This window comes from Pinus tabuliformis, chromosome 8 (genome assembly GCF_031772625.1).
Source record: "Pinus tabuliformis cultivar Carrire ecotype Pingquan chromosome 8, CPIR1, whole genome shotgun sequence".
NCBI classification, from domain to species: Eukaryota; Viridiplantae; Streptophyta; class Pinopsida; order Pinales; family Pinaceae; genus Pinus; species Pinus tabuliformis.
The window spans coordinates 913,015,082-913,037,083 of record NC_142294.1 but is presented as its reverse complement, the minus strand read 5'-3'; the positions used below and the strand labels follow the sequence as shown (position 1 = coordinate 913,037,083).

The following is a 22,002-nucleotide window of genomic DNA, read 5'->3' as shown; positions in this document are numbered from 1 at the left end:
ATTAACGAGCCCCGGGTTGACAATAAATGTGGGGAAGGGTGAAATCCATAATTCATATCTGAACACCAACATTTTGGCATTGTTTCCGGGGAGGCTATCTAAGGCACAAAAGTACGACCAGTATTGACCATAGGAACACTCTCTCATCTTGATTAGGTAGTTCTTACCTCTTTCAGGACCCGAGCTTTAGATTTTGTGATTGGTTTTTTTTATTTTTTTTTCCCTTAGGAACACTCTCTCGTCCTAATTAGGTAGTTTTTACCTCTTTCAAGACCCAAGCTTTAGATTTTGCGACTGGTTTATTTTTGTTTTGTTTTCTTGATTCTAGGAACACTCTCTCGCCATGGTTAGGTAAAGTATGTACTAAACCTCTTCCAGGGCCTGAGCTTAAATTATTGGATTGTTTATTTTTCTGTCAATTATAGGGGCCATCCTCTCGTCCTAGTCAGGCAATTTTTTTTTTTCTTGGATGATTTTTCTTCACTTTCAGATTGTATGAACAGAGAAATGATCAAAAGGGGTAGAGGAGGACCCCCCAAAAAGAGGGAGGAAAGATCTAGGCAGAATTACCTATATCCCAGAGATCATTTCGAGGGTTGAGTCAAGAGCATCATCATGATCTGCTATTAGGGTTAGATTTCATACGAGATCTGGAGGATAGTTAGTTTCACAACCAGAGCCTCCCCCAATAATAGAAGCAGAACTCAGGGAAGAAGAAATAGGAAGCAAAGGATCTGAGGAATTGAGCATTGCAAGTTCAAAAGAAGAGGAAGGAGACTCAAGGGAATTAACTCTGCCATTTGATCGAGGGAGTGTTGTCAGACAAACTCAACCACGCATTATAGAATAGCCAGAACCTATTGAGATCCCAAGTGAATATTGGAAGATATTCATGGCCCATACAACTTCTACGATCGAATTTCCAATTGGATATATTAGAGGTGATGCACCTATGAATCCTATTCCTTTAACAACATTACCTAATTTCCATGGTCTCTCTTCTGAAGATTTGGACACATTCCTCTTCAAATTCAATGTTGTCTGTTGAGGATATGATTATATTTTTTATGCTCAAAAAATTAAGATATTCCCTACTACTCTAAAAGGAATAGATCTGAGATGGTTTATGGGTTTAGCGGGGGAATCTATTACAACATGGGATGACATGAAGAAAATTTTCCTTGAAAAATATCAGGACTACTGCAAGTCTTGAGACATTAAGGAGGAAATCTTTAAGATTACACAGAAAGAGGATGAGAACATGGAGGACTTTATGGAATGCTTTAAATACATCCTGCAAAGATCAGGCCATAGTGACTTGGATAAGGATATTTTAAAGATAATATTTCTATGAGCACTAAGGGAAGAATCCCTGGAACTCCTGAACATGGTAGGAAAAAGAGATATATCAAAGGAAGAATTTGACACCATCTGTGAGTTGTGTATTAAATGTTCACATAGAGCTACAAGGCATAAGAAAGGAATACGAGCTCTCAAGACATCTAGTAGTGGGGTTACAAAAGCATAAATTGGGAACTTGTTGGATAGTTTTGGGACTCATAGTCTAAGCACATTGTCCTCACAGCTAGACGTTTTGTAGGCAAAATAGAAACAGATGGAAGTCGAGAAGGCGATGGCCATTTTCTATCCTCAATGCAGGAAGAATCACTCGTTGAAGAAATGTCCACTCAACACCATTGAAGCTTGTGCAATATGTGAGTAGATCCATTCTACCAACATGTATCCATCTCTTCCTAGGCTGAAGGCATTATTTCAAGAATAAAATGAAGAAGTAGATCATCTTTGTTTCATGGGATCAAAGAAGCCATTACAATTGTGGCCACATAATATGAATCAGGGTATGTCTCAAGATCCTTCTCCGTGTTTTAATAGATTGAATTTTTTGTCTCAACCTGTACCCTTCCCACCTTTGTGGCTGTAATACTATCAGTATCCAATGCTTGGAAGTCATGGTCCCCCCAACCTGGTCTAGCCCCTTCATGGTCCCAGAGATGGCATGGACCTCCTCTTTCTACAAATCAATTTTCCCATCCTATGCCGCCACAACAGTTACAGCTTCCATGTAATGCCTCCACCAACAATCCTCCTCTTCATCCACAATTGCATGTTCAATCCAACTCGAACCTGAATAATAGGGGAGCCCAATAGGTTGAGGCACTCAATATATAATATTGCTACTGCGAAATGCAATGAATTGAATCTTCGATCCAGACAGGTGGTAAATACTAAGACTTCACTGATAATTGTTGAACATAATGATAATGAAGTCTCAAATTCATAACCTATAAACACCTATAGAAAGACCACGGGTGATTCAATACGGATTACCATGGAACAATAGTCCCCCACTCAAACAATTGTCACTCGAGGATGTCAAACCGGCCCACCTTATCCTGAGAGTATATCCTTGAGCAAACAAATTCCTGTTGGCATTATGATTCAGGTGTTGTCCTTGATGGCAAACCCATTCAGGTGATAAATCAAGAAGGACGCAGGAAATATGTTCAGCAAGTGCGTCCCCGCAGATATACCATACAGAACCCGCGTCCAGGGACGCAGGCCAGCCGTTCAGGAGGTGCGTCCGCCCAGTGCACACATTTCAAGGCAGAGAAAAGCACGTGGGGGTTTCTTGTGTGGTATCTAGCCGACGGTTTTGTGTTTCTATGGTGTCGGCTCGTGGTTTTGTTCCATGTTTTGGGGAGAAGCTTGCCTATATAAAGCAAAGGAGTTCATTTGGATTAAGGATCATCTTGGTTGAATATCTTTTGGTGAGATCTAGTCCAGATCTATGAAGGCGAATCTTCTAATGGACTATGATCTCTATGGCGCATGATCAGATCTGTGGATCTGAGTGTTTGGGTTGGTTCTGAAGTCCTCATATCTTTTATATCTGAAGGGACGCAGGTTCAGTGAAGGGAAAGTGCGCCGGGACGCAGTACAGTAAAGGCTCAGGTGCGTCTCGGAGGCAAAGGACGCGGCATGACTGTGTTATTGGGTGCGTCTCTGAAGCAAAAGACGCGGCGCGATAGTGTTTCTGGGTGCGCCGGTCGCAGCAAAGCATAGAGGAACAGTGCGTCGGCACGCAGAACAGTGGAAGGTAGACTGCGTCCAGTCGCAGGTCACAGAAAGAAAATATGCGTCCCTGTCTTAAGATGATCTGTTGACTGTATATTTCTGTTCATAAGGTGTTCTGGGTTATTTCTGTAATTACTGATCTGATATCTGTAGTGGACTGTATCTGTTGTATACTTGTTGATCATTTGATTCTTCATGAAAAGAAGTAGGGGGTTGTAGCTCCCTTCCAGGAGAGACTGGAAAACGAGAGAGAGTTGTAGCTCTCTGCAGGTTGCAGCCTGCGTGCTGGTAAAGGACTGCACCAGTACAAAATCATTGTAAAAAGAATTTCTTGAAAGAAGATAGAGACATATTGCAGCAGGTGGTTTTCTCCCGCATTGGGTTTCCACCTTACATCTTGTGTTCTTTGGTGTGACTGTCTATTTTCTTTATTCATGCTCATTATTTTATGGTACTGATATGCAAGAATAATTCAAAAGATCAAATAAGGAAGATTTGGTAAATTGCTTGATAATACTGATTCACCCCCCCTCTCAGTATTATTTCCAACAATTGGTATTAGAGCAGGTCCTTCAGAAAAGCTTGATCGCTTGAAGGTAGATCGTTCATCATGAGCAACTACGAGAGAGAAGCATCAATCAGGCCACCAGTTTTTGATGGGACAAACTTCAATTATTGGAAGGTAAGAGTTACTGCATATCTTCAATCTCTTGGTACTGAAGTTTGGGACATTGTAGAAACAGGCTATGCTTTTCCTTCAGCTACTCCTACAGATCCAGCTGAGAAAAAGAAGTATGAAACAAATGCAAAAGCAGTCAGTACTCTATTAGGAAGTATATCCCAAACAGAATTCATGAAGGTAATGCACTTCAAATCAGCAAAAGAAATATGGGACAAAATGATCACAAGCTATGAAGGAGATGAACAGGTAAAACAAGCCAAACTTCAAACTCTCAGAATTCAATATGAGACTCTCAAGATGTATAATGATGAAAGTGTGGCTAATTATTTTCTTCGGGTAGATGAGATTGTAAATTGTATGAAAAATTTGGGTGAAGAAGTAAAGGAGTCTCTAGTAGTTCAAAAGATTCTAAGATCATTATCCCCCAAGTTTGAATCCAAAGTATCTGCAATAGAAGAAAAAGAAAATCTCCGTGTTCTTACTATGTCTCAGCTACATGGAATTCTAACTGCTTATGAAATGAGAAAGGGAGGACCATCAGACAAAAGGGAGGCTGCTTTTAAAGCATCAGGCAAAGAAGATTACTATGAAGCAAGCCATGATCCAGAAGAAGAGGAAGAAGAATCAAATTTTGTCAGAAATCTTCAAAGAGGTTCTGGAAGGTTCAGAGGTAAGCTACCTTTCAAATGCTTTGCTTGTGGAAGAGTAGGTCATTATGCTGCAAAATGCTCTTATAAGGATAAAGGAAAGGAACCAGTTAGATGGAACAAGAAACAAAGCAAGAAAAGCTACTACACCCATGAAGATAGTGATGGCTTATCAAACAGTGATGAAGATGAACAAGGTAATAAATATAGGTTGTTAATGGCATTTGAAGATGATGATTATGAGGATGCTGTAGATGTGGATAACCTTTATGATGAAATTACTAGACTCAAGAGATGCATAGAAGAAAAGAACATGATTATTGATACTCTACAATTCCAAATTGATGAAAAAGAAAAACATCTTGAAAAATTAGAAGGTGAAATTGTTGGTCTTAGAAAAGAAATTGAGAAAACAAAAACTATTAATCTCAAGTTTGTCAAAGGATCTGAAACTTTGGATGAGATTATCAGTGTGCAGCGGTCTCCACTAAATAAGACAGGTTTGGGCTATAATGGAGAAACTTCTCAAGCATCCACTTCAAAAAGTTATCTTGATGCAGCAAGAAGAAATGAGCAAGAGCATAAGGAAGATCATCAGGTAAAGCAGGGACAAATGTCAAGCAGAAACTATCAGGGGCAATCCAGCTTAAGGGTGAACAAAAGCCACAACCAGCCACAGGTAAAATCTTCTCAATTTGGTTCAAGAATAGATGAAAATAGAAATTACAATCAGTTGGCTGGTAGATCCAATAATCGCAGAAGCTTCTTCAATGGACAATGCTTTTCTTGCCATAACTTTGGTCACAAAGCAGCTCAATGTGTTGCGTATAAAACAATCATGACTAGGGAAGCTCAAAAACAAAGAAGTATGACAGGGATTACAAAAAGGACCTATAACAACTTTTCAGCTCTTGAAAATGAAGTTGAATGTTCTATTTGCAATAATTTTGGACATAAAGACTTTGAATGCAGAAGCAGGTTTCCGGAAAGAAAGGTACAAGAGCAGAAAAAGGAACAAGCCTCAGGCGCCAAAACATGGAGAATAAAGGAACCTCAAACAGAAAGATGTGGGATAGCATTTTATGCAGAAGGACAAGAAAATCTATGGTACATTGACAGTGGATGTTCGAAGCATATGACAGGTGATAAAGAAAAACTTGAGTCTTATTCTAATTTAGAAAAGGGAAAGAAAGTCTCTTTTGGAAATGATACTCCTGCAACTATAAAAGGAAAAGGTATTGCTCCTTTAAAAGAAGATGTTAAGGCTGGAAATGTTTTGTTTGTTGATGGATTGAAGCATAATCTACTAAGTGTCAGCCAGATGTGTGATCAAAGAACCGAGGTTATATTCAGATCAAATGGATGCCTTGTTCGTGATCTTGATACAGGTAAAACAGTTCTCAAAGGAAAGAGAACTCCAAATAATCTATACATATTTGATGAAGGACAACAACAATGCTATCTAAGCAAGAATGAAGAGCACTGGTTATGGCATCGAAGGTTGGGACATCTAAGCTTCTCACAAATAAGGAAAGCTTGCAAATATCAGGCAGTTCGTGATCTTCCAGATATCAAAATTCCTGACAACACCATATGCAGATCATGTCAGTTTGGAAAACAAACCAGAACTAACTTTCCAGAGAAAGAAGGATCAGCCAGCATGCCTCTTGAGCTAGTACATACAGATGTATGTGGACCTTTCAGAAAAAGAACACCTAGAGGAGAGGAATACTTGATATTATTTATTGACGATTTCTCCAGGTTTGTTTGGTTAGGTCTTATGAAGCACAAAGATGAAGCATTCGAAAAATTCAAAACCTTCAAAGCCTTGGCTGAAAATGAATCAGGTCACAAAATTAAGTGCCTCAGATCTGACAGAGGTGGGGAATTTACTTCAAATGAATTTTTCGATTTCTGTGATGAACATGGGATAAGGAGAGAATTCTCTACAGCTAGAACGCCTCAGCAAAATGGAGTTGTTGAAAGAATGAACAGAACAATCCAACAAATGGCTCGTGCTATGCTTGATGAATCAGGAACCCCCGCAACCTTCTGGGGTGAGGCTGCACATACTGCGGTTATTATTCTCAACAAGACAAATGTCCGGGTGAACAGCACTCAAACCCCTCATGAGCTCTGGAGTGGTAAAACTCCTTCGGTAAAGCACTTCAAAATATTTGGGAGCAAATGCTATATCAAGAATACTGAGGAGCAGCTTGGCAAACTTGATCCTAGAGCAGATGAAGGCATTCTTCTTGGCTATTCTCCACATAGCAAAGCATACAAATGCTACAATAAAAGACTTGGCAGAATTGTTGACAGCATTGATGTAGTGGTTGATGAAAAGGGATATATTCCTAGGGAAATACATCGTGAAGACATCGAAGAAGATGAGAGCTACCCTCAAAGACAGAATGATGAAGAAGAAGAACCTCAAGAAGAATCTCAAGAAGAACCTCACGAAGAAGCAGAAGAACGGACAAGAATAGAAGAAAAGACTCCATCCAGATATGTTCAGAAGAACCATCCAGAATCTCAGATCATGGGACAAAAAGAAGCAGGTATACAAACTAGAAGAACAGTTGCAGAAGCTTCAAGCTATTTGGCATTACTTTCCTCCACCGAACCACAAAATGTGAAAGAGGCATGCAAAGATGAATTTTGGGTGAAAGCAATGGATGAAGAACTTGAGCAAATCGAAAAGAACAACACTTGGGAGCTGGTTCCTAGACCAAAAGATAAGAATGTTATTGGAACAAAATGGGTCTTCAAAAATAAATTGAATGAAAATGGAGAAGTAATTAGAAACAAAGCCAGACTCGTCTGTAAAGGGTATGCGCAGCAAGAAGGAATAGACTTTGAAGAAACTTTTGCTCCTGTTGCAAGACTTGAGGCCATCCGAATGTTCCTTGCTCTCTCAAGTTTTCAGAACTTCAAAGTATTTCAAATGGATGTGAAATCAGCCTTTTTGAATGGAGACCTGGAAGAAGAAGTATACATTGAACAGCCAGATGGGTTCATTCTTGGAAATGATCCAAATCTTGTATGCCGATTGAAAAAGGCTCTCTATGGTCTCAAACAAGCTCCAAGGGCTTGGTACTACTGGTTGGACAAATATCTTCATCAACAAGGTTTCTTAAAAGGTTCAGCAGATAGCAATCTGTATATAAAAGTTGAAAATGACAAATTGCTAATACTTGTTGTGTATGTAGATGACATTATTTTTGGCAGCAATGAAGAAGCTATGAGTCAAAGCTTTGCCTCAGTCATGCAGAAAGAATTTGAAATGTCCTTGCTAGGAGAACTGACATATTTCCTTGGTTTGCAAATCCAACAGAAGGAAGGAGGAATCTTTTTATCTCAAACCAAGTATCTCAAGCAGATTTTGAAGAAATATGGCATGGAAGATGCAAAACCAGTATGTACACCCATGGTCACAGGATGTAGTCTCAGTGCAAATGATGAATCTGCAGCAGTACATCAACCAACCTACAGATCTATGATTGGAAGTTTACTATATTTGACAGGTACCCGACCAGACATCATGCATGCAGTTGGAATAGTTGGAAGATTTCAGGCAAATCCGAAGGAGACTCATCTTCAAGCAGTGAAGAGAATTTTTAAATATCTTCAAGGGACTCAAAATTATGGCTTATGGTATCCTAGAGATACAGATCTTACTCTTCATGCCTATACAGATGCAGATTGGGCCGGAAGCGTGGATGACAGGAAAATCACAAGTGGTGGTGCGTTCTTTATGGGTCCCAGACTGGTCTCTTGGTTCAGCAAGAAACAGAGTTCAATTGCCTTGTCTACAGCTGAAGCAGAATATGTTGCTGCTGCATCTTGTTGCACCCAACTCCTTTGGATGATGCAGAATTTGCAGGATTATCAAATCACTTGTACTCCTCCAATCCCTATCTTATGTGACAACACAAGTGCAATCAGCATCTCAAAGAATCCGGTTATGCATTCAAAAACCAAGCACATACCAATCAAGTACCATTTTCTCCGGGAACAAGTACTTGAACAGAAGGTCAAGTTGGAGTATGTTCCTTCTAAGGAACAAGTTGCTGATATTTTCACCAAACCGTTGCCCAGGGACACTTTTGAATACCTCAGGCAAAAGCTGGGGGTTGTTGATGCATCATCTTACTGTTGATCATCTTCCTATTGGTGGTATAGGCTCAGGGGGAGCACATAATGCATTGTTGGCATTATGGAGAAGGAGATCTTGGAAATAGCTGCAATATGTCTCTATCTCCTTCATGATGGATTTCTGGTTACAGATCTGGAGATGCATGAGCATAGGGGGAGCATACCCTTTGCCCTTGATGTCAAAGGGGGAGAATGAAGCTGAAGATTATGTGGTTGCCATCAAGTCCAAAGGGGGAGATTGTTGGCATTATGATTCAGGTGTTGTCCTTGATGGCAAACCCATTCAGGTGATAAATCAAGAAGGACGCAGGAAATATGTTCAGCAAGTGCGTCCCCGCAGATATACCATACAGAACCCGCGTCCAGGGACGCAGGCCAGCCGTTCAGGAGGTGCGTCCGCCCAGTGCACACATTTCAAGGCAGAGAAAAGCACGTGGGGGTTTCTTGTGTGGTATCTAGCCGACGGTTTTGTGTTTCTATGGTGTCGGCTCGTGGTTTTGTTCCATGTTTTGGGGAGAAGCTTGCCTATATAAAGCAAAGGAGTTCATTTGGATTAAGGATCATCTTGGTTGAATATCTTTTGGTGAGATCTAGTCCAGATCTATGAAGGCGAATCTTCTAATGGACTATGATCTCTATGGCGCATGATCAGATCTGTGGATCTGAGTGTTTGGGTTGGTTCTGAAGTCCTCATATCTTTTATATCTGAAGGGACGCAGGTTCAGTGAAGGGAAAGTGCGCCGGGACGCAGTACAGTAAAGGCTCAGGTGCGTCTCGGAGGCAAAGGACGCGGCGTGACTGTGTTATTGGGTGCGTCTCTGAAGCAAAAGACGCGGCGCGATAGTGTTTCTGGGTGCGCCGGTCGCAGCAAAGCATAGAGGAACAGTGCGTCGGCACGCAGAACAGTGGAAGGTAGACTGCGTCCAGTCGCAGGTCACAGAAAGAAAATATGCGTCCCTGTCTTAAGATGATCTGTTGACTGTATATTTCTGTTCATAAGGTGTTCTGGGTTATTTCTGTAATTACTGATCTGATATCTGTAGTGGACTGTATCTGTTGTATACTTGTTGATCATTTGATTCTTCATGAAAAGAAGTAGGGGGTTGTAGCTCCCTTCCAGGAGAGACTGGAAAACGAGAGAGAGTTGTAGCTCTCTGCAGGTTGCAGCCTGCGTGCTGGTAAAGGACTGCACCAGTACAAAATCATTGTAAAAAGAATTTCTTGAAAGAAGATAGAGACATATTGCAGCAGGTGGTTTTCTCCCGCATTGGGTTTCCACCTTACATCTTGTGTTCTTTGGTGTGACTGTCTATTTTCTTTATTCATGCTCATTATTTTATGGTACTGATATGCAAGAATAATTCAAAAGATCAAATAAGGAAGATTTGGTAAATTGCTTGATAATACTGATTCACCCCCCCTCTCAGTATTATTTCCAACAATTCCACCCTGAATTTGACATTTTGGGGGAAATACAGAACCTATTTGTCAATATCCTATTACTTCAACCTATTAAGGACGTGTCAATATATGCTAAAACAATTAAGGAATTTTGTTCTAAAAATCCTAGAAGAAAACCGAAAGACCCACCCACTATTCATGTCATGGGAAAATTGTCAGACATAATGTTGGGAAAAACTACACCCGTCAAATATGGTGATCCAGGAAACCTGATTCTTACAGTGCAAATTAATGGAGTTGATATCCTAAATGTGTTGGTAGACCTAGGAGGTGCAATTAATGTTATAAAATCAACAACTACACTAACCCAGGGCGTCCTCGACCTTAAACCAACCCCTACAGTCCTAGAACTTGTAGACTGATCCATTGTAAGACCAGTAGGGAAGTGGGAAGGTGTTACCATCTCTATAGATTCTTGGAAATACCCTGTCGATTTTCTGGTGTTGCACACTCAATCTCCAACTGGGGGGCATCCTTTGATTCTAGGTAGGCCTTGGGTCACTACCGCAAATGCTTACATTGGGTGCCAATCGGAAATATGGTAATATCCAATGAAGAAATCACAAAGAACCTTGTTCTTTACCCACCTGCAGAACCAAGTCCGTCGGTCAAACCAAGATTTACCTTAGCACAAAAGTCTCCACCCACAGATGATCCTAAACCTGGAAATGAAGATGTTAGACCAATTATTACCATTGGTGAAGCTTTTGTTTTAAGGATGAAATGAAAGATGATGTTATTAGCACATTTATTAGTAGTCCCAATTCTGTTTCTGGTTTGACCCAACAACTATTAGAGTTTATTATGAGTTGTACTACTCAAGAAACTATTGAACCATAAACAAAAATTGAAAATGTTCCTATCACCGCACCCCATAACAGTATTCCAGTATAAATCGATCTAGGGAAAACATTGAACATTAATCCTAATATTTCACCTTCCCAGACTAAACAATTGTTGAAGGTTCTTCAGGATCAGAAGGAAGCCTTTGCTTGGGAATATACAGATATGAAAGGAATCCATGTTGATCTATGTACCCATCATATATATATAAGAGAAGAATGTCGACCTGTTCGACAACCACAAAGAAGGATGAATCCTGCTTTGAAAAACATTGTTAAGGAAGAATTGCATAACCTATTGGATATCGTGTTTATTTATACAATTTTAGACACCCATTAGTCATTGTTCCAAAGAAAAATGGAAAGTGGAGTATATTTTTTGTTTAGGGAATTGAATAAATAAACCCAAAAATACCACTTTCCCTTACCTATTATTGATCAAGTCCTCGACACACTAGCCAAGAAGAAGTTCTTCTCCTTTTTGGATGGATTTAGTGGATATAACCAGATCCAGATAGCTCCTGATGATTAGGGTAAAAGTACTTTTACTTTTCCTTGGGGAACTTTTGCATACCAGGTCCTTCCTTTTGGACTCTGTAATGCACTTGCTACCTGCAAAAGGGCGATATTGGGAATTTGTTTTGATCTCGTTAATGACAGTGTTGAAATTTATATGGATGATTTTAACCCATATGGAGATTCTTTTGAAGAAGGTTTGGAGAATTTAGAAAAAGTACTTAAATGATGCAAATAGACTCATGTTTCTCTTAGTATAGTAAAATGTCATATGATGATGGAAGAAGGGATAGTTCTGGGGCATTTACTTTCAGCTGCAGGAATACGGGTTGATCCTGCTAAGGTTGAGGTAATCTTAAATTTTCCTACACCGAAAAAACCAACGACGGTACGTAGCTTTATTGGTTATGTTGGGTATTATCGACACTTTATAGAAAAAAATTATAAAATAGCATTTCCACTTTTCCAATTACTACCTAGAGATGCAGAATTTGTGTGGATTGATGCATGTGAAGCATCTTTTTCAGAAATCAAGAAATTAGCCTGTAAAGCTCCAATCTTACATGGCCTGACTAGAAACTCCCATTTCATATCCCTACGTATGCTTCTCATATGGTAGTAGGGGTGGCCTTGGGACAACAGGAGGATAAGAAGCCGTATGAAATTTACTATGTCAGCAAGAATTTAACCCCTTTGAACTCAATTATACAGTAACTGAAAATGAATTTTTGGTTTTCATTTATGTTGTTAATAAATTTTGGCATTATATTACAGGGTACCCCACTTTCATGCACATAGACCATTCAACCATCATGTATCTAATGAAAAAACCTATAACTCCTGGTTGAATTACAAGATGGTTGTTATTGATACAAGAATTTGATATTACTATTGTAGATAAACCAAGAAAAGATAATGTGGTAGCAAATTTCCTGTCTAGGCTTAATATTAATGATGAAGATACACCTATAGAGGATAGCTTTCTCGACGAGCATCTTTTTTCAATCTCTATTCACACCCCTTGGTATGCAGATGTTGCTAACTATCTTGCTACAGGTAAGGTACCTCATCATTTGTCATACAGGGAACAACGAAGAATCATCCAGCAAAGTGCCTGCTATACATGGATACAGGGATATCTCTTCTACACCAGACCAGATCAGCAAATCTGGTGCTATGTAGGGGAGGACAAAATTTATGATATTCTGAAAGTTGCCCATGATGATCCTTATGGAGGGAGTTTTGCAGACAAGAGAACTGGTCATAAGGTGTTGCAAATGGGATACTATTCGCCCTCTATTTTCAGTGATGCTAGCAAATATGTCTGGGGGTGTGACAGCTACCAACGGATGGGTCAGCCTGGTCGATTGGATGAAATGACACTATAGCCACAATTAGTCCTTGAGCCTTTTGAAAATTGGGCTATCGATTTTGTCGGTCCATTTAATCCCCCTTATCATCAAAAAGTCCATATTCTTGTTTACACAGATTACGTGACAAAATGGGTGGAAGCCAAAGCCATCACAAAGGCCACTGAACAAGTTGTCTCAAACTTTTTATTTGAATAAATTCTCACTCGGTATGGGGCTCCTAGAGAAATAGTTTCAGATGGAGGGGCACAATTTACATCACATTTAATAGCAGCGCTTATGGAAAAATATGGAATCAAACATAGGGTGACATCTCCATATCATCCTCAGGTGAATGGTCAAGTCGAGAGCACAAATAAGGTACTGGAAAACATTCTCACAAATACCGTAGCTAACCATCACCAAAATTGGGCTGAAAAACTTCCTGAAGCACTTTGGGCGTATAGAACTACATGGCGGAATACAACAAGGTTTTCACCATATGAGCTTGTGTATGGAAAATCCCCTTTGTTTCCGGTGGAATTCAAAATTAGGACACTTAAGACAGTTTTTGAAGTAGGTCTAGATCTTACTAAAGTCCATAAAAACTGATTAGAATGGTTCAATGAATTAAATGAAATTTTTCTGATGGCTGTATAGAATACTATTGCAGTCCAGCAACAGCGAACCAAGTGGCATGAAAAAATCATCAAAGTGTTTCAAAAAGGTGATTGCACGTTACTCTATGACTCCTGATTCAAACACTTCAAGGGAAATCTCTGCTTTATATGGATGGGACCATATGAGGTTGACACAGTATTTGCTAATGGGATTGTTAAACTTACAACAATAGATGAGGCACATACCCCTTTATTTGTACATGGACATCGACTCAGATTATATCATCGTCCGACCTCTAAGGACTCCTTTATTAAGCATATTTATGATAAATTTGGTTTGAAATCATTTGTGTAGAAAATACTTCCTCTGCACCTCATATTGAATAAAAATAATAATAATAATAATAATAATAATAAATATAAAACATAATATATATATATATATATATATATATATAGAGAGAGAGAGAGAGAGAGAGAGAGAGAGAGAGAGAGAGAGAGAGAGATAAAATTCTTCTACTACTCCATCAGTAGTGCTCTATTTTTCTTGTAGGTGTTGATACTCCACTGGTGTTGTTACTCCACCGATGTTGATACTCTACTGGTGTTGTTACTCCACCGATGATGACTCCACTGGTTTTGTTACTCCACCAATGTTGATACTCCACTAGTGTTGTTACTTCGTGATGTTGATACTCCACTAGTGTTGTTACTCCACGATGTTGATACTCCACTAATGTTGTTACTCTGTCGATGTTGATACTCCACTAAGGTAAGTCGCCAGGTATGTTCCCAAACGACTCTGTGCATTTGATTGATATTTCAATTATGACATGACCAACCATAATCGAGGACAGCCATACCTTAGTTGGGGAGAGATCTCGTGTTTAATAATAATGATGTCATTTCATCATTATTAATTAAACCTCGCTTTAACTGCTCATTATTACCACTATCTGTTTATATCTTCACCGTACCCTTCACATATATCCATGCGCATTGTATTGATTTGGGGTAGCATCGGATGTTATATAGCCACGAAATTTGGTGGAGAGGTCGGGGCACATGAGATCTCCAATACCCAGAAAGGGTTTGGGAAGATTCTAAACAGTACAGGAGATATTAAAATAATTAATATTTTTAATGGAGTCTTTAAGTCTAAACTTAGGGAAAATAAAATATTAATTTGTATTAATATGAAACTGTGTTAGAATGGTCCAAAAGACATGGATCAAGATAGATCTAGTCTTAGCCATTGATATGTCAATAGGAAAAGTATAAGAGGAGGCTTGAGGGTCACTTCAAGAACACACCATAGTGATCAGTCATTCTATTCTCTAGAGCGGGGTTTGCTAAGAGAGATAGAATTAGTGATCGAGAGATACAGCTGAGGGGAATTTGAGTACAGAGAGACAGAGAGGTAGAGATAATGCTGGGAGAGCAGTGTAGTATCCAAGGAGAGTGACACAGAGCCAGCTAGGGCTCACACAGGGCCACGCAGAGGCAGTCGGGAGCTGCGCAAAGCCTTAGAGAGGCCAACATTGCTGACGTAGAGGGCTAGAGGGCTCACAGAGGGCTTCCCAAGGTTGACGTAAACCCATATGGGGTGACGCAAGTCCAACACTAAGCAAAGAAGGGTAGACGTAGTCCAGAGAGAGGCTGACGGTGGGGTTTCTGTTGCAAATTTGTGTTGAGTAGCTACTAGAAGGTTTATCCAGGGTTTCAGCCAGGAGATTTGTCAGAAACTGAGAGATATTACTGCCACTGAAATTCTCTATTGGGTAGCCCAATTTCGGCACCTAGATTGTAATATGATATTGTTTAATAAGAAAACCCTCATATAGTTGCACTGGTTTTCCCACATTGGGTTTTTCCGGGGACATTAGTCCAAAAATAATGGTGTCATATGGCGTGTTTGTTTTTGTTTCTTTTAGTTGTTAATTTGTAAAATGTTGAGCATGCACTAGTGTTTATTTTCAGTGTCTACATTGTAAATAACTTGTTAAGGAAAATAACAAGTAGGTAGGAATAAATCAGATAAAGTGCATGGAGGATTTCTAACTAAGTAAACTTAGAAACTTCACCATGGTATCAGAGCGTGATTGCAGATCACGGGAGGACTAAAGGATATCAGTTGAGCAGAGCAATAGCAACAGAAAATAGTTGTCCCGAGGTGACAGAAGTTGTTTCTAGCAGAGAAGCAACAAGGGAAGGGTGACACAGTGCTTGCGTCATCAAGGATGAGCCAAGAAGAGGCAGCACAGAGACTAAGGAAGGAAAAGGGAGCCTCACGCAGAGCCACACAGTAGCTAGGAAGGCTGATGCACTCTGATGAGGATGCGGGTTACTGGTGCCGGGATTGCACAGAGCCTAGGAGCTCTCACCTTCAGGTTGTTGAGGTTTAGAAGGTTGCGGGAATATTGCAGAGTGGAGATGGTGAGGTATTGTAGTCAGAATAGTACTTGACAGAGCAAGGCTAGAGGAGTTGCTACCAAGGGTTTCTAGCCAAGGAACTCGGATCAGCGGTGCAGTTACAAAAGACGATCAAAGTAGGGGTTGTTAGACTCCGTCTTGCTAGTCTGCTGTCTTGGAAAAGAGGCTAAGGCAAATCTCTCCCTTTTATATCACGTTTGGTTGCCCTCTGGTCGGGAATGAAAGGCTTGTTGAAGCAGTTGGGCATGAGAATTGGGGAGGCAACTTTTGTCACGTGGTTTCCAAGTATGATATTGTTCCTAGGATGCTCCTTGCACCGATTGAGTCAATTGCTAAGCCCTTTACTACTATTTGTTCTTATTGGCAGTGCATAAATGTGCCTGATTCTTTAATTCAAGATGCTGCCAGGACTCTTCTGAATCAGATCTTTGTTTCTCCAAGCAGCCCATACAGACCTTTTGGCACTTACATACTTTGCTCGAGCAATGGTGCAGCTTGTATTCAAAATGCTCAGACGGTTTTGGAGATGCTTAGTTTGACTATGCCAAGCCAACAAACTTCTTTGGATGAGATTGTACAGGCCTGTCTTTCAGAGCACATAAGGTATGATTCTGTTTTGGAGGAGGTTTTGCAAAACTCCATAAGAGGGATACGATCAATAGAGAATTCCAGTTCAGAATCTCCTTGCAAGATGGGTATCTTATTACAACTTGAAGCTATTGGCGTTGGAGCTTAGGATGACCTTGGACAGTTAGCCTTACGCAAAGGAGAGTATTCCTTCCAACAAGGGGAGTGATTTGGCCCAGCTAAGTTCAAAAGAAAGTGAACTGATCCCACAACAAGTTTGTATGTTCGAGCTTGAGTGGTATAAAATGATTTGCCATGAGAAGGGTGACGAGTATTATGACTCTTTCAAGAACCGAAATGACAAGGACTATGGTGACAGTAACACTAAATTGATGAGGGCTTCTACCCAACAACTGGGAATGAGTTTAAACCAGAGGTAGTGGCAGCAAAACGCAAACACCGTGTGCATATTCTTGTCTGCGCACCTTCCAATTCTGCTTTGGATGAAATTGTTCTCCGTTTGATGAACACAGGTATTCGTGATGAAAATGGTCAAGTCTACAGTCCAAGTATTGTGCGAGTTGGTTTGCAAGCCCATCATTCTGTACAAGCAGTGTCAATGGACTATCTTGTGGAACAGCGTTTGAGCAGCATGGATAGAGCAGCTGCTATTTCTGGGCCTAATGTGGGTTCTGCAGCAATGAATCGTGACCTCGTTCGGGCTGCAATTCTTGATGAAGCTGCAATTGTTTGCTCCACACTAAGCTTCAGTGGAGCGAGTGTTTTTAGCCGTATGAACCGTGGATTTGATGTTGTTATAATCGATGAAGCTGCACAAGCTGTAGAGCCAGCAACTTTAGTTCCACTCGCCCATGGATGCAAACAAGTAATTCTTGTTGGTGATCCAATTCAGTTGCCTACTACTGTACTTTCTTCAAAAGCTGAACAGTTTGGATATGGCATGAGTTTGTTCAAGAGATTTCAATTGGATGATTATCCAGTTCAGATGCTCAAAACTCAGTACCATATGCATCCTGAGATAAGGGAGTTCCCTTCAAGGGAATTATACTCAGAGGCTTTAGAAGATGGCGAGGATGTTCTACATCAAACAAAGCGTGCATGGCATGAATATCATTGCTTTGGGTCATTTAGTTTCTTTGATATAGAAGGAGAAGAATCTCAACCTACAGGAAGTGGTTCTTGGGTAAACATTGAAGAAGCAGAATTTGTTCTTCTCTTCTTCCGGCATTTGGTGGCAAAATATCCTGAACTTAAAGTCGGATATAAAGTGGCTGCCATCTCATAATTGGCAGCGCTATTCAAACGGAGCCAAAATACTTTAAATTGGAACGAAAATATACATCACAGCAGAAGACATAGGATTCGATTCCTATTTCAAGACTTCAGTTAATGATTCAAAGGGATCTACGCTCCAGCATTTATCTCTTAATTGGCCATCAGAGGAATTCAAGGGAAATGATGCTCTGTTTTTAGAAAAAATGGTTTTTCATCGACCTGTGGGGGAAAGGTTCTTGGTATATTTACTGTATGTAAAAATGATTTTGTTTCAAATAGTAACGTGGCTTGATTTTGCAAATGCGCTTGTCAAAAAGGCAACCTCCACATTCCACATGCCATTTTGGTCTAACAGCAAAAGGAAATGGAAAGTATAACGTGGCAGTCCAGGTCGAAAACAAAATTAGAACGAAGACATCGATCCTGAGCATAAAAATAGGGACAGATTGTCTATCCTAGTCTTCAGTTATGATTTGGAGGGTTCACACTACAGCTTCCGCCTTTGTATTGGTCACAGATATGTATGCGCTGATCTTTAGGAACCGATGAGTGGCTTTTTACTATTTTTCATATTGCCAGTTGAAACAGTTCCATCTTTTCATGGATCGATTTTCTTCTGAGCTATTTATCGTATTAAAAAACATTTTTAAAGAGAGAGAAGGAGAATTCTGAGCGCTGGTGGAGAAAAACAGAGCTTCTATTGTACAGTTTTGACAGAGATTTTAATAAAAAATGCATCTCTGACCCCTGAGGTTCCTGTGGTATGAAATTTAACATTTGTGGCATCCTTTGTTTCATATGTAGCCTGTTATGTGTTCATTTCATTTCATGATCGTTTTCAATTGAACAAATGAAGTGTTAAGGTAGAATTCATAATTTGTATGCTCTGCCTTTAAGTTTGTTCATATTTAATGTTTTCTTCTGTTTGACAAGGATTCATCTTCTATGCCCTTGTCAACTCCTCAGCAGTCTTGCTGTTCCATTTAATCTCAATTTGATGTTAAAATTTCTTGCCTACCTTGCCTCAGGAGATAATCTGTGTTTTGATTATATTTCTCTATTCAAGCTGTTTCTTTGCCCCATGTAGCCCAGAAAACCCCATCATCCATTAAAACCCCTTTTCCTATCAATTTACTAGCCTAAAATCAGTATTCCTTATCAGTCATCTCAGCCCCTTTGAAAACTTGTCTGTCGAGATAGACCTGGAGAGAGAGGGTCCTTGTAGGGCTAGCTACGAGGCTGAGCTTGGTTTGATGTTGCCTCGAGTTTTTCCTTCTTTAGCCTGAGGCAGATTTGAGCGCTAACATAGTGGCGACCATACTGGGGAAGATGGTTTGCTGTTGATGTGACATTCGACTTGTAAATTATCTTGCTCCAGTACATGAAATCAAGTTGCAGATCTGATGCTGATGGTGGACAGCAATCAGACACATATGCAGGCTGAAGCATTCACCTGGCGACTCTAACTCGAGCTAGGCATTCCAGTGCTTGCTGATCCATTCATGCAATGGTAGGGTATGTGTCAAACCCTGCACTTTGTGAAGCTGTAAAAGAGGTTAGAAATCAGTTAGCAGATTTTGAAATTAATGAAGAATTTTTCAGTGCCTTGCTTCATTGGTTGAAATCTCCAAAGTTCCCTTTTGAAACTAAAACTAGATTTTGTGAGTTAGTTGTTGAAAGAGTTGAGAAGGAGATTCAATGTTTAGATGAGCAGATCCAATCATATGATTTCCAAGACCCTAAAAAGTTCTTGGAAATCCTTCCTCCTTCGAAACAAGAAATAATAGAATTGCCTACAGATGTTTGCATTGAAAGTGTGAAGCTAGAGGTATGTATTGCAGAGTTGGGGCAGCCGACAGAGTCTGGCTTTCGCGATCCAATTGCGATGTACATGGAAATGTTTTTCAGTTTGATTGATAGATCAGGTTGTATTCTACGTGACCAGGCTCATTACGTGCATGAAGGGCTGCCAGCAATTACATCTGTGTCCTGGTGGAAGCATTTTCAACTGGCATCATTCTCAGGTTTACTTGAATGGTTGATCTGGCATTTCAGTATTACCTGATCTATTTTTTTTACAACAGAGTAGGGTAGTTTTGTAAATAAATAAGCAGCCAAAGGGCAGCATCTTATTCCAGTTTCATTGTAGCTTTAGTTTGAAGCTAGTTAAGCTAGTTTTTCAATCATTTCAGTCTTGAGATCGAATCAGTTTGAGTTCAGTTTCAGTTTGAAAATTGAGTCAAGAGTTGTGTCGATTTGTTGGAATGATGACTCCATCGCCCATTGGATGGAGGCACTATCTGCTCTCCCAAAGTTCTGCGATTCTTGGCACCTCCAAAAAGCGGCAGCTGCCATCCCCATTGGAGCCGATGTTAGACTCCGTCTTGCTAGTTTGTTGTCTTGGAAAAGAGGCTAAGGCAAATCTCTCCCTTTTGTATCACATTTGGTTGCCCTCTGGTCGGGAATGAAAGGCTTGTTGAAGCAGTTGGGCATGAGAATTGGGGAGGCAACTTTTGTCACGTGGTTTCCAAGTATGATATTGTTCCTAGGATGCTCCTTGCACCAATTGAGTCAATTGCTAAGCCCTTTACTACTATTTGTTCTTATTGGTAGTGCATAAATGTGCCTGATTCTTTAATTCAAGATGCTGCCAGGACTATTCTGAATCAGATCTTTGTTTCTCCAAGCAGCCCATACAGACCTTTTGGCACTTACATACTTTTCTCGAGCAATGGTGCAACTTGTATTCAAAAAGCTCAGACGGTTTTGGAGATGCTTAGTTTGACTATGCCAAGCCAACAAACTTCTTTGGATGAGATTGTACAGGCCTGTCTTTCAGAGCACATAAGGTATGATTCTGTTTTGGAGGAGGTTTTGCAAAACTCCATAAGAGGGATATGATCAATAGAGAATTCCAGTTTAGAATCTCCTTGCGAGATGGGTATCTTATTGCAGCTTGAAGCTATTGGCATTGGAGCTCAGGATGACCTTGGACAGTTAGCCTTACGCAAAGGAGAGTATTCCTTCCAACAAGGGGAGTGATTTGGCCCAGCTAAGTTCAAAAGAAAGTGAACTGATCCCACAACAAGTTCGTATGTTCGAGCTTGAGTGGTATAAAATGATTTGCCATGAGAAGGGTGACGGGTATTATGACTCTTTCAAGAACCGAAATGACAAGGACTATGGTGACAGTAACACTAAATTGATGAGGGCTTCTACCCAACAACTGGGAGAGTTTAAACCAGAGGTAGTGGCAGCAAAACGCAAACACCGTGTGCATATTCTTGTCTGCGCACCTTCCTATTCTGCTTTGGATGAAATTGTTCTCCGTTTGATGAACACAGGTATTCGTGATGAAAATGGTCAAGTCTACAGTCCAAGTATTGTGCGAGTTGGTTTGCAATCCCATCATTCTGTACAAGCAGTGTCAATGGACTATCTTGTGGAACAGCGTTTGAGCAGCATGGATAGAGCAGCTGCTATTTCTGGGCCTAATGTGGGTTCTGCAGTAATGAATCGTGACCTCATTCGGGCTGCAATTCTTGATGAAGCTGCAATTGTTTGCTCCACACTAAGCTTCAGTGGAGTGAGTGTTTTTAGCCGTATGAACCGTGGATTTGATGTTGTTATAATCGATGAAGTTGCACAAGCTGTAGAGCCAGCAACTTTAGTTCCACTCGCCCATGGATGCAAACAAGTAATTCTTGTTGGTGATCCAATTTAGTTGCCTACTACTGTACTTTCTTCAAAAGCTGAACAGTTTGGATATGGAATGAGTTTGTTCAAGAGATTTCAATTGGTTGATTATCCAGTTCAGATGCTCAAAACTCAGTACCGTATGCATCCTGAGATAAGGGAGTTCCCTTCAAGGGAATTCTACTCAGAGGCTTTAGAAGATGGCGAGGATGTTCTACATCAAACAAAGCGTGCATGGCATGAATATCATTGCTTTGGGTCATTTAGTTTCTTTGATATAGAAGGAGAAGAATCTCAATCTACAGGAAGTGGTTCTTGGGTAAACATTGAAGAAGCGGAATTTGTTCTTCTCTTCTTCCGGCATTTGGTGGCAAAATATCCTGAACTTAAAGTCGGATCTAAAGTGGCTGCCATCTCATAATTGGCAGCGCTATTCAAACGGAGCCAAAATACTTTAAATTGGAACGAAAATATACATCACAGCAGAAGACATAGGATTCAATTCCTATTTCAAGACAATTAATGATTCAAAGGGATCTGCGCTCCAGCATTTATCTCTTAATTGGCCATCAGAGGAATTCAAGGGAAACGATGCTCTGTTTTTAGAAAAAATGGTTTTTCATCGACCTGTGGGGGAAA

General features: G+C 40.2%; 2 pseudogenes; both read left to right on the top strand.

Annotated features, from left to right (window-relative positions):
• The first annotated feature begins 16,767 nt into the window (after window positions 1-16,767).
• Window positions 16,768-17,677, top strand: LOC149238503 (putative helicase MAGATAMA 3 pseudogene; annotated as a pseudogene).
• Window positions 17,678-20,131: 2,454 nt separating this feature from the next.
• On the top strand, window positions 20,132-21,784 carry LOC149238502 (putative helicase MAGATAMA 3 pseudogene; annotated as a pseudogene).
• Window positions 21,785-22,002: the final 218 nt, after the last annotated feature.